The sequence below is a fragment of the Cornus florida genome, unplaced genomic scaffold, assembly GCF_030987335.1.
Source record: "Cornus florida cultivar Cherokee Brave unplaced genomic scaffold, ASM3098733v1 CherokeeBrave_3.0.0_Hap2_Chr01, whole genome shotgun sequence".
In the NCBI taxonomy this organism is placed as follows: domain Eukaryota; kingdom Viridiplantae; phylum Streptophyta; class Magnoliopsida; order Cornales; family Cornaceae; genus Cornus; species Cornus florida.
In genome coordinates, this window is record NW_026775571.1 from 90,858,870 (window position 1) to 90,882,079 (window position 23,210).

Here is a 23,210-nt window from a genome sequence, read left to right on the forward strand (position 1 = left end):
GTATAACGTTCATCACCTGAATGTACTTTGCCTTTGGGGGCAAAGGACACGATCTCTTCCCAACGTAGTTACACTATTATCTAAACCCTAATGCTCTGTTTGCGTTTAGAGTTTAGGGTGATGGAAGATAAGAAGGAAGAAACAAATTTATTTCTTTCGTTTGATGGAGTGGAGGCAAGGAGAGAAGATAAAAGATGATGGATGAGTCATCTTTCTTCCTTCACAAATTTTTATCCCTTCAAGTATGGACAGAAGACGTGAGGGAAACAAGGCATTGCTTTTGTAAAAGTTTTAAAATTACAAAATTTTTCTTGTAAGTAACACTCTCTCTTCTCTTCTCACCCAACAAACAAAATAAAGTATTATCTCTTCTCTTTTATCCAACCAAACAAAAAGAGGGAATGACACAATCTCTTCTTAAAGGCAAGGCCTTTGCGTTCTCCCTCTTGCCTTTAAGAAGAGATTGTGTCATTCCCTCTTTTTGTTTGGTTGGGAATGACACAATCTCTTCTTAAATGCAAGGCTTTTGCATTTCCCCTCTTTTTGTTTGGTTGGATTGAATAGAAGAAAATAAGATAATACCTTATTTTATTTGTTATGAGAGAAATGAAGATATATGGTTAATTATAAATTAAGATTTGTAATTTAAAAACTTGTGAAAATTTAAAATGAAAATTTGTGAAAGAATGAGGATGACTCATCAAACCTCTTTTCTCTTCTCAGATTGCCTTCTCTCTACCAAATGAAAAAAAATTTATTTCTTCATTCTTATCTTCCCTCCACCCCTCTTCCTCCCTTCTGCCTAGATGGAACATAAATGTTTTTTTTTAACTCTCTACCGTATATTCTATAGTACAATTATAAGAACGTTTTCCAAAGCTAGACACATTTAAATTTCCAATAAGTTAATGTCACCTTCAGAAATCGAAAAATTAAACCATATTTAGGGGTTGCGAATTATTTGTGGATAAAGATTGGCTTGTTGTGTTCACACATTCTACAAATTGCAATTTAGCGCGTTCCAAATTAATGTTCTCTCAACCTTAATATTTGGCAGTAAAATGTATTAAATCCTTTCGCTACTATCAAAGAATACAAAATTGACTATAGAATTGGATTGTAACAATTCTATAGTCAATTTTGACATGTACATTGACAAGAATGGCATTATATTACACTACTCATGTATTCATGCATGGTGGAAACATAACAAGCCGCGATTTATATTACAGTACCACTACAAAGTAAATTTAGCAACTTTTGTTTGACAAACTATGTTGGGGCATTATAATTTTCAGCAATGTTTCACAAATCTCAAACATTATAAAGCACCCATGCCCATAGTCACATCTCACGTCGTTGTCGTCTAAGAAAAACTGTGGCTCACGCTAGTATGAAAGATAATATGGTAGCCAATTCCTAATCGAAATATAATAATCCCATTCATGTAAGATAGGAGACTAAATGTGAGGGGAAAAAACATTATAAATTTAATACAAATATGTATAATCAACTAATTGGATTTTGTTTTGGAGCTTGCATGTGATTGGATATTTTGTTTTGGAGATTGCATGTGCTTGTTGAGGGATTATTAGGTGACTGATTGGACATCTACATCATGCTATATATGTATAAGTTTGTATGTATCTACACCCAATCACTCTCTTCTCCTAGGAGTTTCTCATTTTCATAAGAGTGTCTCTGTTTGTCAGAGTGATATCATCACCTGTTAATTTCTACCATTTTCTTCCTTCTTCCCCTTTCTCATCTTTTATCCCTTCACTTGCTTTCGTGGTTTCCTGATCATCCCTACCTTCTTGGGGGGATTGCAGTAAGATTCGGTTTTAATCTCCTCTATGGTTTTGTTTTTCACCGATAATGTTTGTGGTTCGCTTCACAAGTTCTTTGGCTGGCATCAGGCATCGTGATGGTTTCCCTGGCTTCTCCGGTCCATCTTCTTTGTGGGTGGTTGGCTAGGATCGTTTCCTATTACTGAAGGGGGTTGGTTCGCGTGTGTTGATCGGTGGCCAACCGAATGGCTTTTCTATATCAACTTTCCCATTTGATCCAGGTATTGTGATGGTCTTATTTATTTCTGTTTTCGTTCTAACTTTCTATCTGTATTTTTTTGGGTTTTCTTTAGTCGTGTTGTTGTCTCAGATTCCCATTGATCAATCTGTGGTACGCGTGGTGGTTCCACTAGTAGTCATGGCCTCTGAGGTCTGGTTGGGTGGTGTTGTTTATCTTTCTCTGGTGGATTCGTGCTTGATGCATAGGATTTTGATCTCTTGTGGTGTTTCTGTGTATCTGTTTTGGCTCTTGGTGTGGCCTTCACATCGTCTTGTATCGTCGTGTTGTTTGCAAGGGGTTTAGCAGTTAAAATTGGGAATACATTTAGGGCTTTAGCGAATCGCTCGGGTCACGAACCGTTTCTTTGATGTGGTCAGCAATGCGTGTATTCCGGCCACCATCGACTATGGTTCGTGGTTTGGTATTGCAAGAAAGTTTTGTCACGCTGGTCAAAGAAAGAGTTCTGGTGTTGCAAAGATTTTGGGGGTTCACCATTATCAGAATAGGTTGGATGTTGTTGCTGATAATAGCGCTGAAGGATGTTTGCCGGAATACTGGCCGTACTTTATGTTTCTAAATCTAGCGAATACTCGACGTCCTCTAAATCTGTGTTGTAATGATTTGTGTCAGATGAAGACGTCAAAGTCAACCTTTGGGTTTGGTGATTGTGGCATTGCCATTACGAAAAGAAGCCTTCTTACGCTTCTGGAATACGGTTTCCTTATGTGGTTGAGAATGCAAAATGGGCAAGACTATGTTGGGCCCATGGCTTATTACTGACTAATGGACATCATGATAGAGGTTTTCAATTTCTTTACGGGGTTCTTGTAAGGATAGCCCATTCTCTTCTAGTTGGGCCGATAATTGTTGTTTCTTTTGTAATTAGATCTAACTTAAGAAAGCACTCCCATTGTCTCTGATACCCATTAAAGCTTAAGGTTTTTGTTAACCTTGTTGGGTGTTAGTCTTGTTGTAGGGGACTTTTTATCTCGTGTTTTCTCTAGTTTATCAGTGGTGCTTTGATCTTGCCCGTGTAGATGCTATATGGCATTTCTTTGCCAGGATAAAAAATAAAAAAATAAAAAATAAAAAATAAAAAAGAGTATGTATCTAGTATTAACCAATTAAAAGTTCACAACACATCATCAAGACTAGGAGCAGTGCTACTTACCTAAGTTTGCATGCCGAACAAGAGACAGAGTCGGTGGCCTCAAATATTTCCTATCAAATAATTTCTCAAGGGATAAAGGGTTTTATACACTTTCCAATGATCAATATTGACGAGGTCGCTTGTAAACGCCAAACTAAATGTAGTGAATGTGTGGTTCAAGAAAAGCCTTTTATGTCAAATTTAAATTTATAAAAACCACTACCAACACCACTACTAACGTAGCAAGAGTGAGTAGGGATCGTCCCAAGGGATTATACGTGTTGGAATTTCAACTTCGACTCTAGCGTACCAAATGATTGCAAAAGAGAGTTGGGTTGGTTGATTAAGCTAAATTGAATTCAACTAAATAAAATAATATGAAGTAAACAAGAGAGAGAGAGAGGTCTTGGGGTGTAGAGATCACCACTAAGCAATACTTTTCTATACCACTAACAAGTGATCAATTGAGGGAAATGGATGTGTTGCAACAATGTTGTGTGTGTAAAAGACATTTAATTGGTAAGGGTGACTCAACAAGGGAAAATTGTCTCAATCAACATGTGTGAGGCCACAATACATCTATTGGTAGAGGAATATATTGTCTAAATATCATGTGAAGATAACAAAATAACAATTCAAGTCATTGAACCTTTCATTAAGCTCATAGTCCAAGCAATCCATAAGGATGACTTAGTTAAACATGCATTATCTAAACATCATGTGAGAGGTACAAAATATCTATTGGGAGAGGAATAAATTGTCTAAACACATGTGAAAGATACAACATATCATAACTAGTCATTAATCCTTCATTAAACTCAAAATCCACATACAACACAATATTAGAGGAATATGCCATTTGGACTCACGAGCATGGAACATCAAACATCAAGAGTAGATTGTCCTCCTATCTAACATTACACTACCACTACACTAAATCTACACTACTAGCATGAAAATAAGGCTATCGAGACTAGGGGAGAGGCACAAACCATCAAGAATAGGCATAAAGCATCAAATGAACCAAAATAGCATTCATTAAGCATATCATCTAGATAATCTCTAGATCTATAGCATCAATACACATAGACATGCATCAAAAACACTAAATCTAGAGATAAGCACATGAATATCCTACTCTAGCATACATAGACATATAGATAGAATAGAATAGTCAATTGGAAGCATTAAACCATACAAACCATGAAATAATCATGATTTATATATACATGAATATCAAGATGTATCATACAACACTAATCCCTCAATAATACACAAGATTAGAGTATAGAAAGCATGCTTGGGGCTAACTCTAGCCCCAAGAGGATGTCTAGCCACTCATGGTAGTGATGATCCAACCCTCAAGGGCTAACTCCATGGCTGCTCCTTGTTGGTGAAGATCTCCTCCAATGGTGCTCTAGCTTCCCTCCTTCCCCCTCTCCAAGAAAAGCTTCCAAGATGATTTCCAATGTGTGACAAGAGACTCCCCCTCAAAAAATGTATCATATTCCTTATATAGGTAGGTCAAATACACCCCATGATGAGTTGTGGTCGTGCAAGGCATATTCTCCAATGATTGGATGAAGGACAGAATAAATGAGCTGGACTTTAACTTTTTCTCGCTGGAGGAAGTTCGATCGATCGAACCTTAACTTGGATCGATCGAAAATGGGTTCGATCGATCGAACTGCATCTTGGATCGATCGAAGTGGTCTGACTCCTCCGGATAAGGACAAGGCTGGGATATTTTCAAGATATTTATGGGGAAAAAGACAAAAGTGGTTGGTAGGCGTACAGTTGTGGATAAGATCAATCATTTGAATAGGACAAAATAGGGTTCGATCGATCGAAGGTTATGTTAGATCGATCGAACTTGGAATTTCAACAAAGGCCAAGGTTGGATCTATCGAGAAATACTGTGATCGATCATAGATGTTCGATCGATCGAACTCTAAGTTGGATCGATCGAACTTTTCAACTGCACAACTTTGATTCCTTTTTGCTCCTTTCTTTCTCCACTTTGCTCCCTCCTTTGGTTTATCTCAGGATTGCTTCAATTAAGCTCTTATTTGGCTGAGTTAGCTCAATTTTTGGGATTAGTGCCTGAAAATATAAATAACACGTAATAAGTCTAAAACGGCAAAGTAAGATAGATAAAGGTACTAGAATGCTTAAGCTTAACGGGTTTAAATGCGCACTTTTCAGTGCTCATCACACCCCCAAACTTAAATATTGCTAGTCCCTAGCAATGAACTAAGAAGTAAAGGAATGAAATAAACAACTATACAAGTATAAATTAGAAAGCAAGTAAAATGATAACACCATTTTCGTAGGGAACACGATTGCATTTAGCATATGCAACAAGCCTTTTAAACCCCTAGGTTACCCCTAGTGGACGAGTAAAGTCTCGTGAGGGTTTCTAGAAATGGTACCCACAAACATTAAGCTCATTCTTTCAAAAGAGGCACCAATATTGCAAACAAGCATTGGGAGAAAACTACCTCAAGTATGCAATTTTTCAACCGTTTCTAAGCAATCTCCCAAAATTTCAATATCAAGCAAGCAAGTATGGTCCTCTACATATCAAGAAAATGATCATGAAAATCGAAACAAGTCTAGAATCCATGTGAAAGGTCCGGCATCAAGTGTGTTGCTATCTTAGCCAACTAGAGAAGTAATCACATCCTTACCCTCAAACTAGCACACAAATCTAGTACCGATCATCAAGATAAGAGAGTGGACCTTTTATTAAAGCTTTATTATTCTAGGTGCGCTTATTCTTTTCACTTTTTTTTTTTTCTTTTTATTTATTTATTTATTGAGGATCAAAGATGGAAATATTGTGCAATGTATTGATCTCTTAAGCTTTCTAGAAGATTCATGTAGCGAGCTTTAGGTCAATGACTCCCAAACCAGATGGCTTTAGGGCATTAGGTGTTAAGACACCCCTACAGACTTATAAACTCAAATCAATTAGGCTACAAATCAAGACAACAACCATCTAATCATTTCCCACTTCTCGCCTTTTGGGAGAAGTCCTCACTTTTATTGCTTTTTGCAACTTCTTCTTCTTCTTCTTTTTTTTTTTTTTTTTTTTTTTTTTTAACCTAGAGTTTGGGCCCTCCACCTTTCGGCACGAGAAGTTCACTGCTTAATGAGACAAGAATCCCGGCTACTCAATGAAAAGAGATTGTTATCCACCTTTATCAAGAATGAAAGCTTTCAATGCACTACTAGCCCAATTGAGATATAACCAATTCAATAATCAACAAAGCATGTACCCCATAATTGAATGCTAGCGTGCGCCTGTGCTAGTGTAGAATCCTAGAATGAATCTCAGAACAATCACAAAATCAAGATGATGTGGACCACAAATGCAAGCAAGATGTCAATCTTTTGAAAAATTTACTCCTAAATGGCATCCTCAAGGCATACAAGGAGTATTGGACTCTCAAGTCAAGCAATTTTTAAATTTTAAGCAATATAGTCCTCAAAAGATCAAAATCATAGCTAGAAATGGACCAAGTATAGAAATATCCCTCAAATACACAAGACATGCTCAAAATTTGAATTTTAAAGCAACACTGAAACATACACCAATACCCCCAAACTTAAACTGCACATTGTCCTCAATGTGTGAAGAGAACAAAGGAAAGACTATACCAGTGCTTTAGACATGAATGATCGGGATAGAAGTATCCAAAGTGGGTGGCATGGCCCCCCCAAACTTGGGATAAACTGTGGTCCTGAAAAGTTTGCACTCGGATAAACTCATTAGATAACAAAATAGGATAATTAGTGCACAGTAGACATGCAAGTGTAAATGGGATAAATAGAGAATAGAGAGAGAGGTGTAAGAGTGGTCCTGAAAAATTGGGCAGCACTCTCTCACTGAAGTCACTGTTGTGTACCTGATGGAGTCAAACATACAAATATGAGATACTAAGAGACATCCATAATCAAAAAGCAATATATAGAGAATATAAAGTGCAGGTACATCAATAAAATAATAAAGCCGACAGACCGGCCGCAAAGTATAATATAGTAACAGTGACAGTATAATACAGATCCAGAATAAAAGAAATGAAAGCATAGAGCAACTGGAAGTGGAGTCTTAGGAGGCCTGATCATAAAGATCTGCAGTAGCTGGAGGTGTAGGTGCGGGTGCAGGTGCAGGGAGTCTGATGGAGAGATCGGCAAAGCAAGCCATGACATCCGCCCTGAAAGAGGTGAACTCAGCTCGGTGGGCAGTGATGTCAGCTCGCATGGCTGCTACGTCCTCCTCTAGTGTCTGCAAGCGTGCTCCGAATCCGGAAGTGGGAACTGGAGACTCAGGCAGAGATGCCTCTGAAGAAGACTCCCGAACTCGCTCCTGAGCAGCGGCTCGATCACTGGTATCATCAGCATCAGCATCATCTGCAGCATCGGTATACTCCTCCGCAGGTCGCTCCAAGTCAATGTCCATGCGATCGGCAGCTGGACCGACTGGTGCATCGTCCGCTGCTGCTGGAGGTGCCGGCTGTGCCTGGGCTGCCTCCTCCTCCTCTTGTTCAGCTGCTGCCTCTACAGCTGGCTCCTGAAGACTCCGAATAAGAGCATTGTAGCTCTTCTTCCAGTCGCTCCTCCCATAGAAGCTGGACCGTGCAAGGGGCTCCTCATCTGGGGGCACTCTGTAGCGCTGGTCAAGAAGAATCTGCGTGATGAGGTGTCCGAAGGGCAGGACCTTGGACCGCTTAGGGTCCTCCCTGGAAATGAAAAAATCATACAGCAACCTCATCACGCTCCAGATGAGGGCTAGGATAGATACCCAGCAGCCCGTGTAAAAAGCGTAAAGAGCTGTCAAGTAGTCATGACGCCTCTGGATCTTGTGGCCCGCCATGTAAATGTTCTGGAAGAGAACTGTGTCGATGAACCAGAGGTCATCAAGTAAGAAGGTCCTGGTGGCGAATGTCTGACCACCGGCATGATGGCCTGTCAAGGAGACAGCCATGTCAGAAAATGAAGGCCTATGCAGCCTCGGGTATGTCTCTGCAAGCTCAGGTGGACACCGGTGTGGGCACCGGCAAGCACGGGCCAGAGTGTCAACTGTGATGACAATCTCGTGGCCGTCCACTGTAGTGATCATCTCCGCGGTAGATCATGGTGAGGGCCGGAGATGCTGAAAGAATAGCCGCACCAGTCGCGGGTATACAAGGCCGGTGACTGGGGCAAGGATGGCTGAGAGGCCCCGCTGCATGATATCCTGATAGCCAGACCGGGTCAAGATAGACTCGGAGAAGTACTCAGTATCGAAGTACGATTCCTGAGCCACGGTCATGGCTGCATATCTCGGCAGCAACTGGTCATAGCGCTGAGCCGGTAGAGGTGGCTGCGGTGATGGCATGGCGGCTGCATCTGCCTGATGGCGCGCAGGAGAAGGTGATAGTATGAAGGCTGGAGGAGCCTGGGATGTAGATGGCATGTGGTCAGCTCCCTCCTCAGCCTCGTGGGATGGGGACTGAGGGGGAGTAGCCTGTACGGGCTCCTCCTGAGCATGAGATGGCTCTGCAACCATCTCTATCCTGGGCCGTATATGTCTGCGGGGTCGCTGTGGCCCCGAAGATCGCCTGGCTACTGTCTTGAATCGCGGAGGCATGATCTGTAAAAAGACAAGAAAATTTCAATATATAAGTCAGTGCCAGATGTATAAGAATTTAAATGCATAATAGAAACATGTATGTCAAATAAGATAGACAAAATATGGATGACATAAATCTATGATAATGATGAAATGTGAGTCATGCTAAGCAATGTAGGTATGAAATGCATCCAATGTGGAATATCACAGGCATTGTGCATATAAAGATAGCATGAAGATGACACAAGATGAATGGAGTGTGTATGTGTGATCTTTGAAAATTCGATCGATCGAACTTTAAATTCGATCGATCATCGAAAATTTTCGATCGATCGAAGTGAAAAATGTTCAAAAGTTGGATCGATCGAAGTGAATTGGATCAATCCAACACTTGGATCGATCGAAGCATGAAAGTGCACAAGATTGGATCGATCGAAGGTAGTGAAATGAAGTTCACTACTTCGATCGATCGAAGCACAAGTTCGATCGATCGAACTGTGCGAATGCCGAATTTGAAAAGTCGCAGATCTGTGAGATCTAGAGTACGGGGCCCACACAAACGTGTTTGTGGGCCCATCTACACACCATTCATACAATCAACAACACCCAAACACTCCCCAACTTCAAATCAAATCAAAAATCCCCAATTTTGGTTCGGCCGAATGCATGTGTGTATATGTATATCATAATCATGAAATTGATGCTTCAAAATGGATGATTAATACACATACAACATAAATCAATACAGAAAATCATGAATCATGCATCGATTAAACTTTTAAATCAAGAAATGGCTCGCGGTTTACCTCAAAACTGAGAGGGATGAGATGAGAAAGAGGGGGCGAAGCAGCGGTGAAAATAAGGCTCTACCTTACCGGAATTGGCTCGCTGGAGATGAGGAAGATGATTGGAATGGAGGTTGGTCGGATTGAGCTTGAGATTGAGAGAGAGGGAGCCTTAGGGTTAGGGTTTGTTTCGAAGTTGGATCGATCCAAGTGTATTGATCCAACTCGGTTTTATTTTTAAAAACACGATATGCAGAGTTCGATCGATTGAACATTAAGTTCGATCGATCGAACCTAGGTCTCCATTCTAAATTTTTTTTTTTTTTTTTTTTTTTGAATTTTGAATTTTGAAAAATCAAAGGAAATTAAATTAATGAGATGTAAATTTCGATCGATCGAAGAAAGATTTCGATCGATCGAAGAGGATAAAGAATGTACAAGTTTAAGGGCTTAAGAGTTGACACGTGTTGGAACCTTGGATCGATCGAACTTGGAATTCGATCGATCGAACATGAAAAATTTTGAAAAGTCCTGAGAGCATGCATTTTGGAATTTGGATGCAGGTCCAAAATTTTTCTAAGTGTTGGGACTCATGATCGATCGAACCACATGTTGGATCGATCGAAAGGTAGTTCGATCGATCAAAATGGTTTACGATCGATCGAACTTTCAAAAATTTGGAGATCCCGAGAGCATGCATTTTGGAATTTGGATGCAGGTCCAAAATTTTTCTAAGTGTTCGGTGCAAAATGAGAGCTGGATCGATCGAGTCCATAGTTGGATCGATCGAACCAATGTTCGATCGATCGAACCAAAACTTGGATAGATCGAAATTATGCCTATGTGCTCAAAATGACTTGAATGCTCATGCAATCCCTTACTCAGTTCCTTCCAATGTATATGAACCACAAAAACAATATCTAGACTTCGCAAGAATCAAAATGCAAGATAGAAATGAGGGAGGAATAGGGTTTTGACATCCTACGAATTTCGGTGCTAGTCTTTAACGTCTCTAGCAAGACCTAGGGTTCTTTTAATCCAGATCAAAGATCTTGCAATGCATCCCCTCCTTCCTGGGATGAGAGATGTTTCGAGTCACTCCCAACAAATGGTTCTTGGAAGAACTTGTTAAGGTAAACTCAAAAGACGTCTTGAGTTCCTTGTCAAAACTTTCCTTGGGCTTCCACGCCCTTTCACAACAAGAGTTCGAAATCACTTTTCTTGCATGCAATGTTGAAGATGAAGATGAAGGCTTTGAAACATTGTTCATACACAAAAGCTCATTCCTTTCACAAGCAAGATCATGATATTCCTCTACCACATTAACCTCTTCCTTATATTTGTTAAATGGATTGGGTGTGGGGTTAAAGATGTTCAACTTCACTCTCATATGCCCAAAAGAAATCTTCATTATCCCCGTCTAACAATTTATATTCGCATTTGAGGTTGCCAAGAAAGGACGGCCAAGGATAATCGGAATTTGGTTCTTTGGATTGGGCACCGGTTCCGTGTCAATGACGACAAAGTCAACCGGGAAGAAGAACTTATCGATCTTAATCAACACATCCTCAATTATCCCCCTAGGCTTCTTAATGGATCGGTCGGCAAGTTGTAAAACCACCGACGTCGGTTTCAATTCACTTAGGCCCAATTTGACATAAACCGAATAGGGAAGAAGGTTAACACTAGCCCCTAAGTCAAGAAGTGCCCAGTTGATGACATGTTCACCAATGATACAAGATGTTGTAGGTGCACCGGGGTCCTTAAACTTTGGCAAAGTGTTGTGTTGTAGAATGGAACTCACTTGTTCGGTTAAGACCATTTTCTTTGATGTTTGGCTCTTGTTCTTCCGCTTTTGGGTGCATAAGTCCTTCAAGAATTTGGCATAAGCCGGAATTTGCTTAATTGCATCCAAAAGTGGAAGATTGACTTTGACTTGCCTAAACATATCCATTATCTCATTGTTCTTGGTCTTTTGCCTTTCTTTTGAAATGGACCCTTTCAAGGTGTTCGGAAATGGAGCTTTTTCAAAAACTCTTTCAGCATTTTCTTTCAAAGAATTTTTAGCATTGGACTTGTTCAATTCATTGGATTTCAAATCACTTTTCAAAGAAGAATCATGAATAACATTTTTCAAAGAACTTTTCTCAAACACATTTTTCAACACTGTTTTCAATGAATCTCTTTGGAAATCATCTTTCAACTCATAATTTGAGGGCTTCTCATTCTCAAGATCATGCACATGCAATGAAGGAGGAATAGTGTGTGGAACGGGACGGGTGATAACTTGAGGTTGTACCGGTTCACTCTCTTCATTAGACATTCTAACTTGATTGTCTACTACCCTACCACTTCTTAAAGTTGTTACCGCATTGACATGCTCAACATTATGCCCTTCCAATGAGGATTTGGTTTCTACAACACATTGTTGTTTGATTGGGGCATTCATGTGCATCTTTCCATTCTCTCTAGCATTAAGTGTTTCAGCTATTTGCCCTACTTGGGTTTCTAGCTTGGCAATTGATTGAGAATGAAAATGCAATAATTGAGTAATTGCTTCTAGAGTGCCCAAAGCATTTAAAACCTTTTCCTCAAAAGCGGAACCTCTAGAATTTCCTTGAGAATATGATTGGTTAGGAAAATGAGAACTAGCAAATTGATTTCCTTGTGAGTTATATGGTCTTGAACCTTGGGATCCTTGGTTTTGAAGTGGAGGTGGAATGTATTTCCCTTGAAAACCGCCTTAGGAAGAGTTTGAGCCCTCCCCTTGGTTTTTCCAAGAAAAATTAGGATGATTCCTCCAACCGGGATTGTAATGGTTACCATAAGGATTGTTCCCTTGGTTCACAAATGTTGCATTAACTTGCTCAATGGGTTCATTTTGAATTTGTCCATAAGGACAATTAGAAGTAGAATGAAGAACACTAGAACAAGTCATACATGATTCATTTTGAGCTCTAGGAGAATGGTTAGGAAAGGAAGACACTTGATTCGCCAAGTTTTGATTGATCAATTGATCAAACTTTTGAGATAAAGACTTCATCTCGGCGGTTATATCATTTGAGTGGTCAACTTGATGCAAGCCAATACTCTTCCTACCTTGAGAATTTCTACCATTCCTAGATGACAATGTTCTATGCAAAGAGTTTTCACTCATGCTCTCATAAAGACGCCACACGTCTTCCTCTTGCCGGTCTATATAAGAACCTCCCATTGAAGCATCAACCATGCCTTTATAATTGTCCGATAAGCTTTCAAAGAAGAATTGGACCAATTGCCATTTAAGCATGTCATGGTGAGGACACTTCCTAAGCAATTCATTGCAGCGTTCCCATGCCTCGTGGAAAGTTTCTCCCTCCCCATGTATGAATTCTCTAATGACGGTTCTCAAAGCATTAGTCTTAAAAACCGATAGTACTTTTTCAAAAATTCTTGTTGCATTTCTGCCTAAGAAGTTATAGAAAAAGGCCTAAGGTTGTTAAACCAATACTTCGCCTTATCTTTAAGGGTGAATGGAAAAAGTTTCAGCCTTAAAACTTCTTCCGGCATGTCCATGTATCGAACGGTAGAACAAACTTCAAGAAACTCATCCAAATGCTTGTAAGGTTCTCCACTAGGAAGTCCATGAAAGTTAGGTAGCATTTGGATAGTTTGTGCTTTGATCTCATAATGGTGTGCTCTAAATGGTAGCAATTGAATGCATGTGGGTGCATTATACTCATTAGGCACATAGTGATCTCTCAATGCGAGTGGTGGATTAGCAACTTGAGGTGCAACATAGACACCTTGGTTATATTGAGCTTGATTAATGATGGGGGGTTGTGGTGCATACATTGGCCTTGGAATTCCTATTGGAATTTGGCCTTGTTGTTGAGGAGGTTGATGAATGTATGGCCTAGGCATGCCTAATGGAACTTGCATATTATCATTTTGCACATTAGGATGAAGGATGCCTTGTTGGTCTATGTGACCAAGGTCTTCAACATGATCATCATTGAGAGCGTCCATTGGTAGATTGGTTCTATGTGAACTTCCTCTTCCCCTTGGATTCCTAATAGTGGATTCTAAATGCAAATCAAGAGGGACAAGAGTAGGTCTCAATGAACGACGACCATGTATGCACAATGCAACACGAATAAGCAACTTTCTCAACAATGCAATTAAACTTCACAACCACAATTTTCAAATGCAATGTATGTCAAATAAATGCCTCCACGTGGGCCCCCGATTTAACTAAGGAGATTGAGTAAGAAGGTCTCACAATAGTCCTTTAGCACTTCAACTCTAAAATTAAAAGCTTAGCTTAGCAATTTTACTTAACAATTTTTCATTTTAAGCATTTTTCCTTTACTTTGCTTTGCTCTTTAGCTTGGAATTACTTTGCTATCTTCTTGCTCAAGTCAATGGAGAACAAATTCAATAAGCAATCAAAAACCAAAAATAAAAAGAAAGTAAAGACACGATCAAAAGAGTACTAATCCTAATTGAATTTCACAATTTGACGTTGCCAATTTAAAATCCCCGGCAACGGCGCCAAAATCTGACGAGGTCGCTTGTAAACGCCAAACTAAATGTAGTGAATGTGTGGTTCAAGAAAAGCCTTTTATGTCAAATTTAAATTTATAAAAACCACTACCAACACCACTACTAACGTAGCAAGAGTGAGTAGGGATCGTCCCAAGGGATTATACGTGTTAGAATTTCAACTTCGACTCTAGCGTACCAAATGATTACAAAAGAGAGTTGGGTTGGTTGATTAAGCTAAATTGAATTCAACTAAATAAAATAATATGAAGTAAACAAGAGAGAGAGAGAGGTCTAGGGGTGTAGAGATCACCACTAAGCAATACTTTTCTATACCACTAACAAGTGATCAATTGAGGGAAATGGATGTGTTGCAACAATGTTGTGTGTGTAAAAGACATTCAATTGGTAAGGGTGACTCAACAAGTGCAAATTGTCTCAATCAACATGTGTGAGGCCACAATACATCTATTGGTAGAGGAATATATTGTCTAAACATCATGTGAAGATAACAAAATAACAATTCAAGTCATTAAACCTTTCATTAAGCTCATAGTCCAAGCAATCCATAAGGATGACTTAGTTAAACATGCATTATCTAAACATCATGTGAGAAGTACAAAATATCTATTTTGAGAGGAATAAATTGTCTAAACACATGTGAAAGATACAACATATCATAACTAGTCATTAATCCTTCATTAAGCTCAAAATCCACATACAACACAATATTAGAGGAATATGCCATTTGGACTCACGAGCATGGAACATCAAACATCAAGAGTACATTGTCCTCCTATCTAACATTACACTACCATTACACTAAATCTACACTACTAGCATGAAAATAAAACTATCTAGACTAGGGGAGAGGTACAAACCATCAAGAATAGGCATAAAGCATCAAATGAACCAAAATAGCATTCATTAAGCATATCACCTTGATAATCTCTAGATCTATAGCATCAATACACATAGACATGCATCAAAAACACTAAATCTAGAGATAAGCACATGAATATCCTACTCTAGCATACATAGACATATGGATAGAATAGAATAGTCAATTGGAAGCATTAAACCATACAAACCATGAAATAATCATGATTTATATATACATGAATATCAAGATGTATCATACAACACTAATCCCTCAATAATACACAAGATTAGAGTATAGAAAGCATGCTTGGGGCTAACTCTAGCCCCAAGAGGATGTCTAGCCACTCATGGTAGTGATGATCCAACCCTCAAGGGCTAACTCCATGGCTGTTCCTTGTTGGTGAAGATCTCCTCCAACGGTGCTCTAGCTTCCCTCCTTCCTCCTCTCTAAGAAGAGCCTCCAAGATGATTTCCAATGTGTGATAAGAGACTCCCCCTCAAAAAGTGTATCATATTCCTTATATAGGTAGGTCAAATACACCCCATGATGAGCTGTGGTCGTGCAAGGCATATTCTCCAATGATTGGATGAAGGACGGAATAAATGAGCTGGACTTTAACTTTTTCTCACTAGAGGAAGTTCGATCGATCGAACCTTAACTTGGATCGATCGAAAATGGGTTCGATCGATCGAACTGCATCTTGGATCGATCGAAGTGGTCTGACTCCTCCGGATAAGGACAAGGCTGGGATATTTTCAAGATATTTATGGGGAAAAAGACAAAAGTGGTTGGTAGGCGTACAGCTGTGGATAAGATCAATCATTTGAATAGGACAAAATAGGGTTCAATCGATCGAAAGTTATGTTAAATCGATCGAACTTGGAATTTCAGCAAAGGCCAAGGTTGGATCTATCGAGAAGTACTGTGATCGATCATAGATATTCGATCGATCGAACTCTAAGTTGGATCGATCGAACTTTTTAGCTGCACAACTTTGATTCCTTTTTGCTCCTTTCTTTCTCCACTTTGCTCCCTCCTTTGGTTTATCTCAGGATTGCTTCAATTAAGCTCTTATTTGGCTGAGTTAGCTCAATTTTGGGATTAGTGCCTGAAAATATAAATAACACGTAATAAGTCTAAAACGGTAAAGTAAGATAGATAAAGGTACTAGAATGCTTAAGCTTAACGGGTTTAAATGCGCACTTTTCAGTGCTCATCAAATATGCAAGTCAAAGTCGTGGACTTCATGTGGCCTCATGAAACACATGTATGGATATTTACTATTTAGAGAACTTTTATTTCAACTAGTAAGCAAAGAGTTGTACGTAATCTATTGAAGTGATTGAAGTATTTTCACTTACAAATTATGAAGACATTAGAAGAATTCCCCATGTAAAGTTGTTTTCCATGATCTATAGCCTCATAGGTAATGAACATCTTCTTATATGAGCAAGCATGACAAGTAGCCCATGTGTCCACCCACAATTCTCTATTGTTGCCCACAATGTTGATTTCAAAAACCACAGGCGAAAGATTTAGCTCTGAGACATCAGTTGTCAATTTATCTTCTTCAGTGATGTGCACCTCAGTGGTTTTCTTCTTGGAGTTACCTTGTAATTTGTGGCTACAATAGTCTTTAGCTCAGTGTCCTGGCTTGCCGTATATATAGTACTTCCCGTTGAACCTCTTGTAATTTCCTTAGCTGGGACCTTGTCCAAAGTGCTTCTTCTTCTTATTTTTCTGCCCAACTTCCATTACATTTGCCTTTGACACCATTGAAGAATTCCCAGATTTCTTTTCGGATATGTGGTTATCTTCTTCAATCCTCAGCCTAACAATCAGGTCTTCGAGTCCCATTTTTTTGCACTTATACTTTAAGTAATTCCTGAAATCTTTCCAAGCAGACAACAAATTTTCAATTATTGAAGCCACTTGAAAAGATTCACTCAAAGCCATTTTTTCAACATGTATCTCATGTAGAGTCAACTGGAGCTCCTGCACTTGGCATCCTCTGTCTTATATTTTTTGTCTAGTGACTCCCATAACTTTTTACCAACCGAGTTTTTCAACCCGGTGCGTCAGTAATGACTCGAAAGTTGATCCGATAACGGATCTGAAATGCAGAAGCAAAAGATAAAACCAAAGTTTATAGAGATATAAATCATCCCTAAGACACCAATGTGACCTTCCATGAAGTCACGGAACTCAAATGAAACGAAAGCGGAAACAAAGGTCAAAACGGGCGAAATCCATTAACCAAGGGCCAAAATGGTCAATTCACAATTAAGAAGAGAAACTTGACTAGGTGAATACAACCTAATCTAGTCATTTCACAACATTCCAAGAGGTTCCAAGAACATTGGACAAGAATTCCACAAAATGCCCTTCCCCGGTTTAAGCAAAAACTGACACTGTGTCATTAAAACTTAAATAACTCCCACTATGATTTGAATCTGAGAATGGCATTGGTACCATTGGAAAGATGACTCAAAATTCATGAATTTAGGCTCAAGAATCACCCCATTTGGATTAGAAATGGAGGAGATATGGCCGTTTGAAATTGGAACAACAATGCTGAAATAGAACTGAAGAAGCTTGAGTGTGGAAGCTATTTAAGTCAACCGAAATGGCATTGGCCATTTCGGTCGATCGAAATGACCAGAAATTTTCCTAAAATCTTGAAAGTGAAGAAAAATTTTGGACCTGAACTTGATTTTGGCTACTGGAATACATGTTTTACTATACAAATGAAGTCCCAAAAGGCTTCGGTTGACCGAAGTAACATTTCGGTCGGCCGAAATGGCTCAAGAAAGTGTAAAATTTCCTGTTATGCACCAAAAATGAATAGAAGTCCCTAAGTTTCATTTAAATCACCCATGGCATGATCAATTCACATTATATGCTAATTTGTGATGATGTGAACATACACGCAAGTGTAATATGACATTTTAAACATGCTACAATGGCCTATGGCCTCATTACATTTCATTTACAAGATTTTACATGCCAACCCTCAAAGTAGAAAAGTTACATTTCAAAGGTGATACCAAATGACTACAAGTACAAAAGTAAACATGCTTGGCCTTGGCCTCATGTCATACATATCAAATAGGTTCCAAATAATGTATCCAAGTACAATTTACATATTATAAGGCAAAAATGGCATAATTGAACCTAACTAAGTATTACATCTTTATAAGCAAAACTTAAACATGCTAACACTTGCATGTGAACAAGAATACTTGAAAAAAAGCTTCAATTCTACGAATCACCCAAGGCCAGTGCAAATCTCCAATCTTGAATCCTGCACCTGAACAAATCCCCTAGTAACTTCGAGGTGAGTAACAAGTTTACTCGTAGAGAATGAGCATGCATCGACTCGATTTCTTACAGATTTTTAGACTGTCATGATACAGTTCAAAAAGGTCATGCCACTTAACGTCCATGTCAAATGTGAGACTCAGGGAGCATCCTAAGCTACCTTAATCATTTCTAGCATAAAACACATCATTTATGCCATTTCAACAACATAGGAGCATGCTACGCAAAGCGACAAGATATAAATTCTCAAGGTTACCATCTTAAAATCTAAAATGTACTAACAACTAAATATAACAATTTAATACAATTAGAATTTCTAATACCACACATCAAGACATAGATTCTCTAAGTTATCAACTTGAAATCTAAAAGTGTGAAAAACAACTAAATATAACAATTTAGTATGGATGTATTTAACAACATCAAATCACCAATAGCTAAAACCACAAGTCTCAATTAAATATGATTGTCAACTTGGAATTGAATGCAAAATCAAATAGTGGAAGACTTGAACATCAAATCTCGGATTTTCGCCGAGAACTAAATGGTTATTCCTGGCATTGACCCGCTGGGAAGACCACCCTAGTGCGCACTATAAATGGGGAACTTATACCTCCTACACTAGAGCCAAATTCTAGCCATATCACTTATAACAATAATGTCCCAAGACTCCAAAATAAATCAAATAAGTTCACAACTTATACATAATTTATAAAATGCATGAAATCACCTTCCATGCACAATTAAGTTAAAACCACACAATCTATGCCTTAGAGTTTAAATTCTAAAATGGCATATAATGTCAAATACGAAGTGTGCAATTCATTACACAAGAAAACAATATATTCTATAAGGAAAACATGTTCTCATGAATATAACTATAACAACAATCTTATCAAATCCTCGAAACACAACCAAATGAATACACAACAAGTCCAAGTTCATGATTTGAATATATAAACAACTTTTAAAACACAATTAAAATCCATGAAACAATGAGATAGAATTTAATTAAATCACAATAATTAAATATCTAATTTCTAAAATAACACTAAATGGCCCCAAATTAATATATGCTAGTACATAAGTCCTAGTCATCAGAAATATCAAGTTAAAAACTTAATTAAGCTAATGGAATCACTAATTAGATTTTAATTAACCCATTTTATTAAAATCTCTAGATTTTCAAACTCATCCAAATGCTCTCAAATTAAAGTATGTTAAAGAACATACCAAGGCTTAATTTAAAAGCATATCACAAGTTCATTTCATGTAAGGTACGTCCATGGGAATTAAACTTTCACCAAAGATAATTATTAAATAAAAAGTGCAATTCTTATTCAAATAATCTGAATTTAATATATGTTAACAAACATATTAAAGCCTAATTTTCTAGCATGCCACAATTTAATTCTAAGTTATACATCATCATGAGAATTAAATCTTAACCGTAGAAAATAATTAAATCAAATTCTAAATTCTTAACAAAAGCATGCATACAAGTTGTATAAGCATCAAAAACATGCAAAACAACAAAAATATGGAATTATAACACCCCCTACCTCCATTTGAGATGAAATCTCAAATCCCTACCAAAACGAAATCGCTCCGAATCCGACGAAACTTCTAGGTTTTGTCGGGAACAACACGATGAACACAACCCCCAAGGAAGCCCCAATAAAATCACAACTTCACTTCAAACCCGAACTCAAGAAATGGCCAAAAACGGATTCTAATAAGGGAGAAAGGTAGAGCACGGCAAGGCGAACATAAAACGCTAAGGCACTACACCTTTTTACTAAAGGGAAGTGGCCGGAAAATGAAGAAAAAGGGTGGCAGCCCTTGGCTGCCATGGCTGCCGGCCAAGAGAGATGAGAGAGAGAGAAAAATCTGATTATTCTTAAGAACTCTTATTTATAGAAAAACCCTAAAAGTGTTCCGAACGGGCCCCGCTGGGTCCGGAAAGTGAAATTTGAGTAGACGCGTTCAAACGACAAAACTCCGCGAACGAAAAAAAAAGAAAAATGAGAAAAGATGAACAACGAAAGAAACGGCGTCAAAAATCGAGTCCCGAGTAGAGAGATATGCACCAAACAATTTCGGTGCAAACTGGGTTTAGAAACCTTGAAACTAGAGAAAAACTACTAGAAGGAAATTCCAAGAGCACGCGACTCGATGAAAAGTGAAAATGAATCCCACACGAGGATCCAGGCTCAAAATAAGGCATTTAGCAATAACTTTCATTAATTGCACAATGGCCCCTCCAAAAAGTGAAAACTACACAACTGCCCAAAATGAAATTACAAAAATATTTTCTTAAAAACACCTGAAATAAATTATCTTCAAAAGATATTTACGAAAAACACCCCAACAAATGAAAATGTTTCTGAAGAAATGTGCATCCATATCCCTAAAGACACCGGGAGCAACCAGAGTACTTTTCTGCAAAAGTAATGATGCGCATTTTGTGGAAACCACTTAGAATGAAGATACGTAAAGTAAAAAACCAACTCCGAACACAAGAAGTGAGGTTATGCCAACAAAGTAACAAACGGGGAAAAGACAAAATAGGGAAAAAGACGAAAAAGTGAATAGTGTCCAAAAAGTGAAAATATGGAAATGACTCGGTCCTCAAAAGAAGTTGTCAATCCAAAGAAAAGAGTCTCGAAAACCATCCCTGAGTACTCAAGATGACACTAAGCGATGAGAAACTGAACTCAAAAAGGAAAAGATCAACGGAAAAAAAAAAAATATCCGTGAAAATCTGAGAAAAATGAAAGGAAGGAAAATGACCGGGTTTTTGCATGATCGGACTATACACAAGGCCAGCTAAACCATAAGGTGAATAAGGCAACTGCCTTAGGCCCCAATTGGAAAAAGAGGCCCCATATTTTCTTACTGTATTAATTATGTTTCCTTTAATATATTAATTACCAAATATTGCAATTTATATTATATTGATGAATATAAAAACAAGTTGCCTCCAAAAAAATAAATGAGCCCTCAAATTTTTGTTAAGGGTAAAGAACAAAAAAACCCCCTCAACTTATACCATTTTTCAGTAAACCCCACTTGTCTATTTTTTAACCAAAGAACCCCCCTCAACTTGTAACCTTTTTTCTAATAAATCCCCCTTGTCTAATTTTTTTTACCAAATACCCCCCTCAACTATCTGGAAGAGGGAAAAAGAGTTGATATTTGGACCAAAATGCCCTTTTATTTAAATCTTAATTTTTACGAACTTTAAAAATTCATATCTCACAAACCGTACATTTAAAAATTATAAATAATATGTGCACGGAAAACTTATGAAATAAGGATTCCAAAAATATATGATTTGTATAATAAACCTTCACAACCAGAGAAAAATAGGTAATCTAAAAATTTACTCTAACAATCTTATTTTAATTTTTAAAAATAAAATACTCGAGATATTTGCAAGAAAATTTTTAAAATCGTTTATTTACAAATGGAGCCAAATATATAAAAATTTTAGCCCCAACAGAGATCGAATTCATGGGATATCATATTTTGCGTCAAAGTATTTTCATTCTTTTATAAACTCACCATTTAAAAAAAATAAATAAATAAATATTCGGTCTCTAGTGGGGCTAATTTTTTTATACATTATGCTCCATATTAAAATGAATAATTTTGAAAATTTCCTTGCAAATAACCTGAGTGTTTTATAAAAAAATAAAATAAAATAAGATTGCTGCAGTAGATTTTTAGATTATCTATTTCTCTTTGTTATAAAATTTTGTTAAACAAATCTTATATTTCTAGAATCCTTGTTTTATAAACTTTCCGTTCATATATTATTTGCAATATTTAGATGCATGGTTTGTGAGATATTAATTTTTGAAATACGAGAAAATTAAAATTTAAATAAAAGGCCATTTTGGTCCAAATATCAAATCTTTTACCCCCTAGATAGTTGAGAGGGTTCTTTGGTAAAAAAAATAGATAAGGGGAATTTATTGGAAATGACAACAAGTCGAGGAGGGTTCTTTGATAAAAAATTAGACAAGTGGGGTTTGCTGAAAAACGCTACAAGTCGAGGGGGATTTTCTGTACTTTGCCCTTTTTGTTAATATATTAATTATGTTTCATTCAATGTATTAATTATCAAATAAATATAACTGATCAATACACGTTTCATTAAAATTAGAAAAGTTTTACGGAGTAATTTTTTAAATTATCTTGCATATCAATAAATATTCAACGTTATACTATTTCTTTTGAACTCTCACATGGTTACAAAATAAAATGATTTTGAATAATTATTCTAACATTATATTTATTTTAAACTCTCTCACACATCAATTGCCTACAAATATATATATATATATATATATATATATATATATATATATATATATATCTATTACATGCCAATAATTGTCATTATATTTCTTTTGGAACCTCACACATTAATTGCCTATAAAATTAAATTACTATTTCTAAAATTAAAAATCCAAAAATGTTTTAAGTTTCTTGAATAAAAATTATTAATGTTATATTCATATATTAAACATAAGAAGGCCTAATTTTGAAATGTTGCTTTAGGCCTCAAATAATATCAAGCCGCCCTGACTATACACATTATATAACGTGTTGTCCAATCAATTGGGGATATATGTAGTTCTTGCATAGAAAATATCTTTACTTCCATGAATCAATTGCTCCTGCATTTGTAATGTCAAACTCACCCTCTTCTACCACTGGGGCAGTCTTAGTTTGGAACTTACTCAAATTCAGAATTGTAAGGTAAAATATCATTTTTTGTTCCCACCTTTTAAACTCCGCCCCATTAAACTTTTCGGGCTTCTCCCCGTGATTGACGGAAACATTAGGCGC

At 37.5% G+C, this 23,210-nt stretch overlaps 1 long non-coding RNA gene across 1 annotated transcript; it reads left to right on the forward strand.

Moving 5' to 3' along the window:
* Positions 1-1,670: 1,670 nt before the first annotated feature.
* LOC132307291 (uncharacterized) lies at positions 1,671-3,093 on the forward strand. The gene is made up of 2 exons (XR_009482205.1): positions 1,671-2,071; positions 2,161-3,093. It is a non-coding gene; the product is annotated as an uncharacterized LOC132307291 (long non-coding RNA).
* Positions 3,094-23,210: the final 20,117 nt, after the last annotated feature.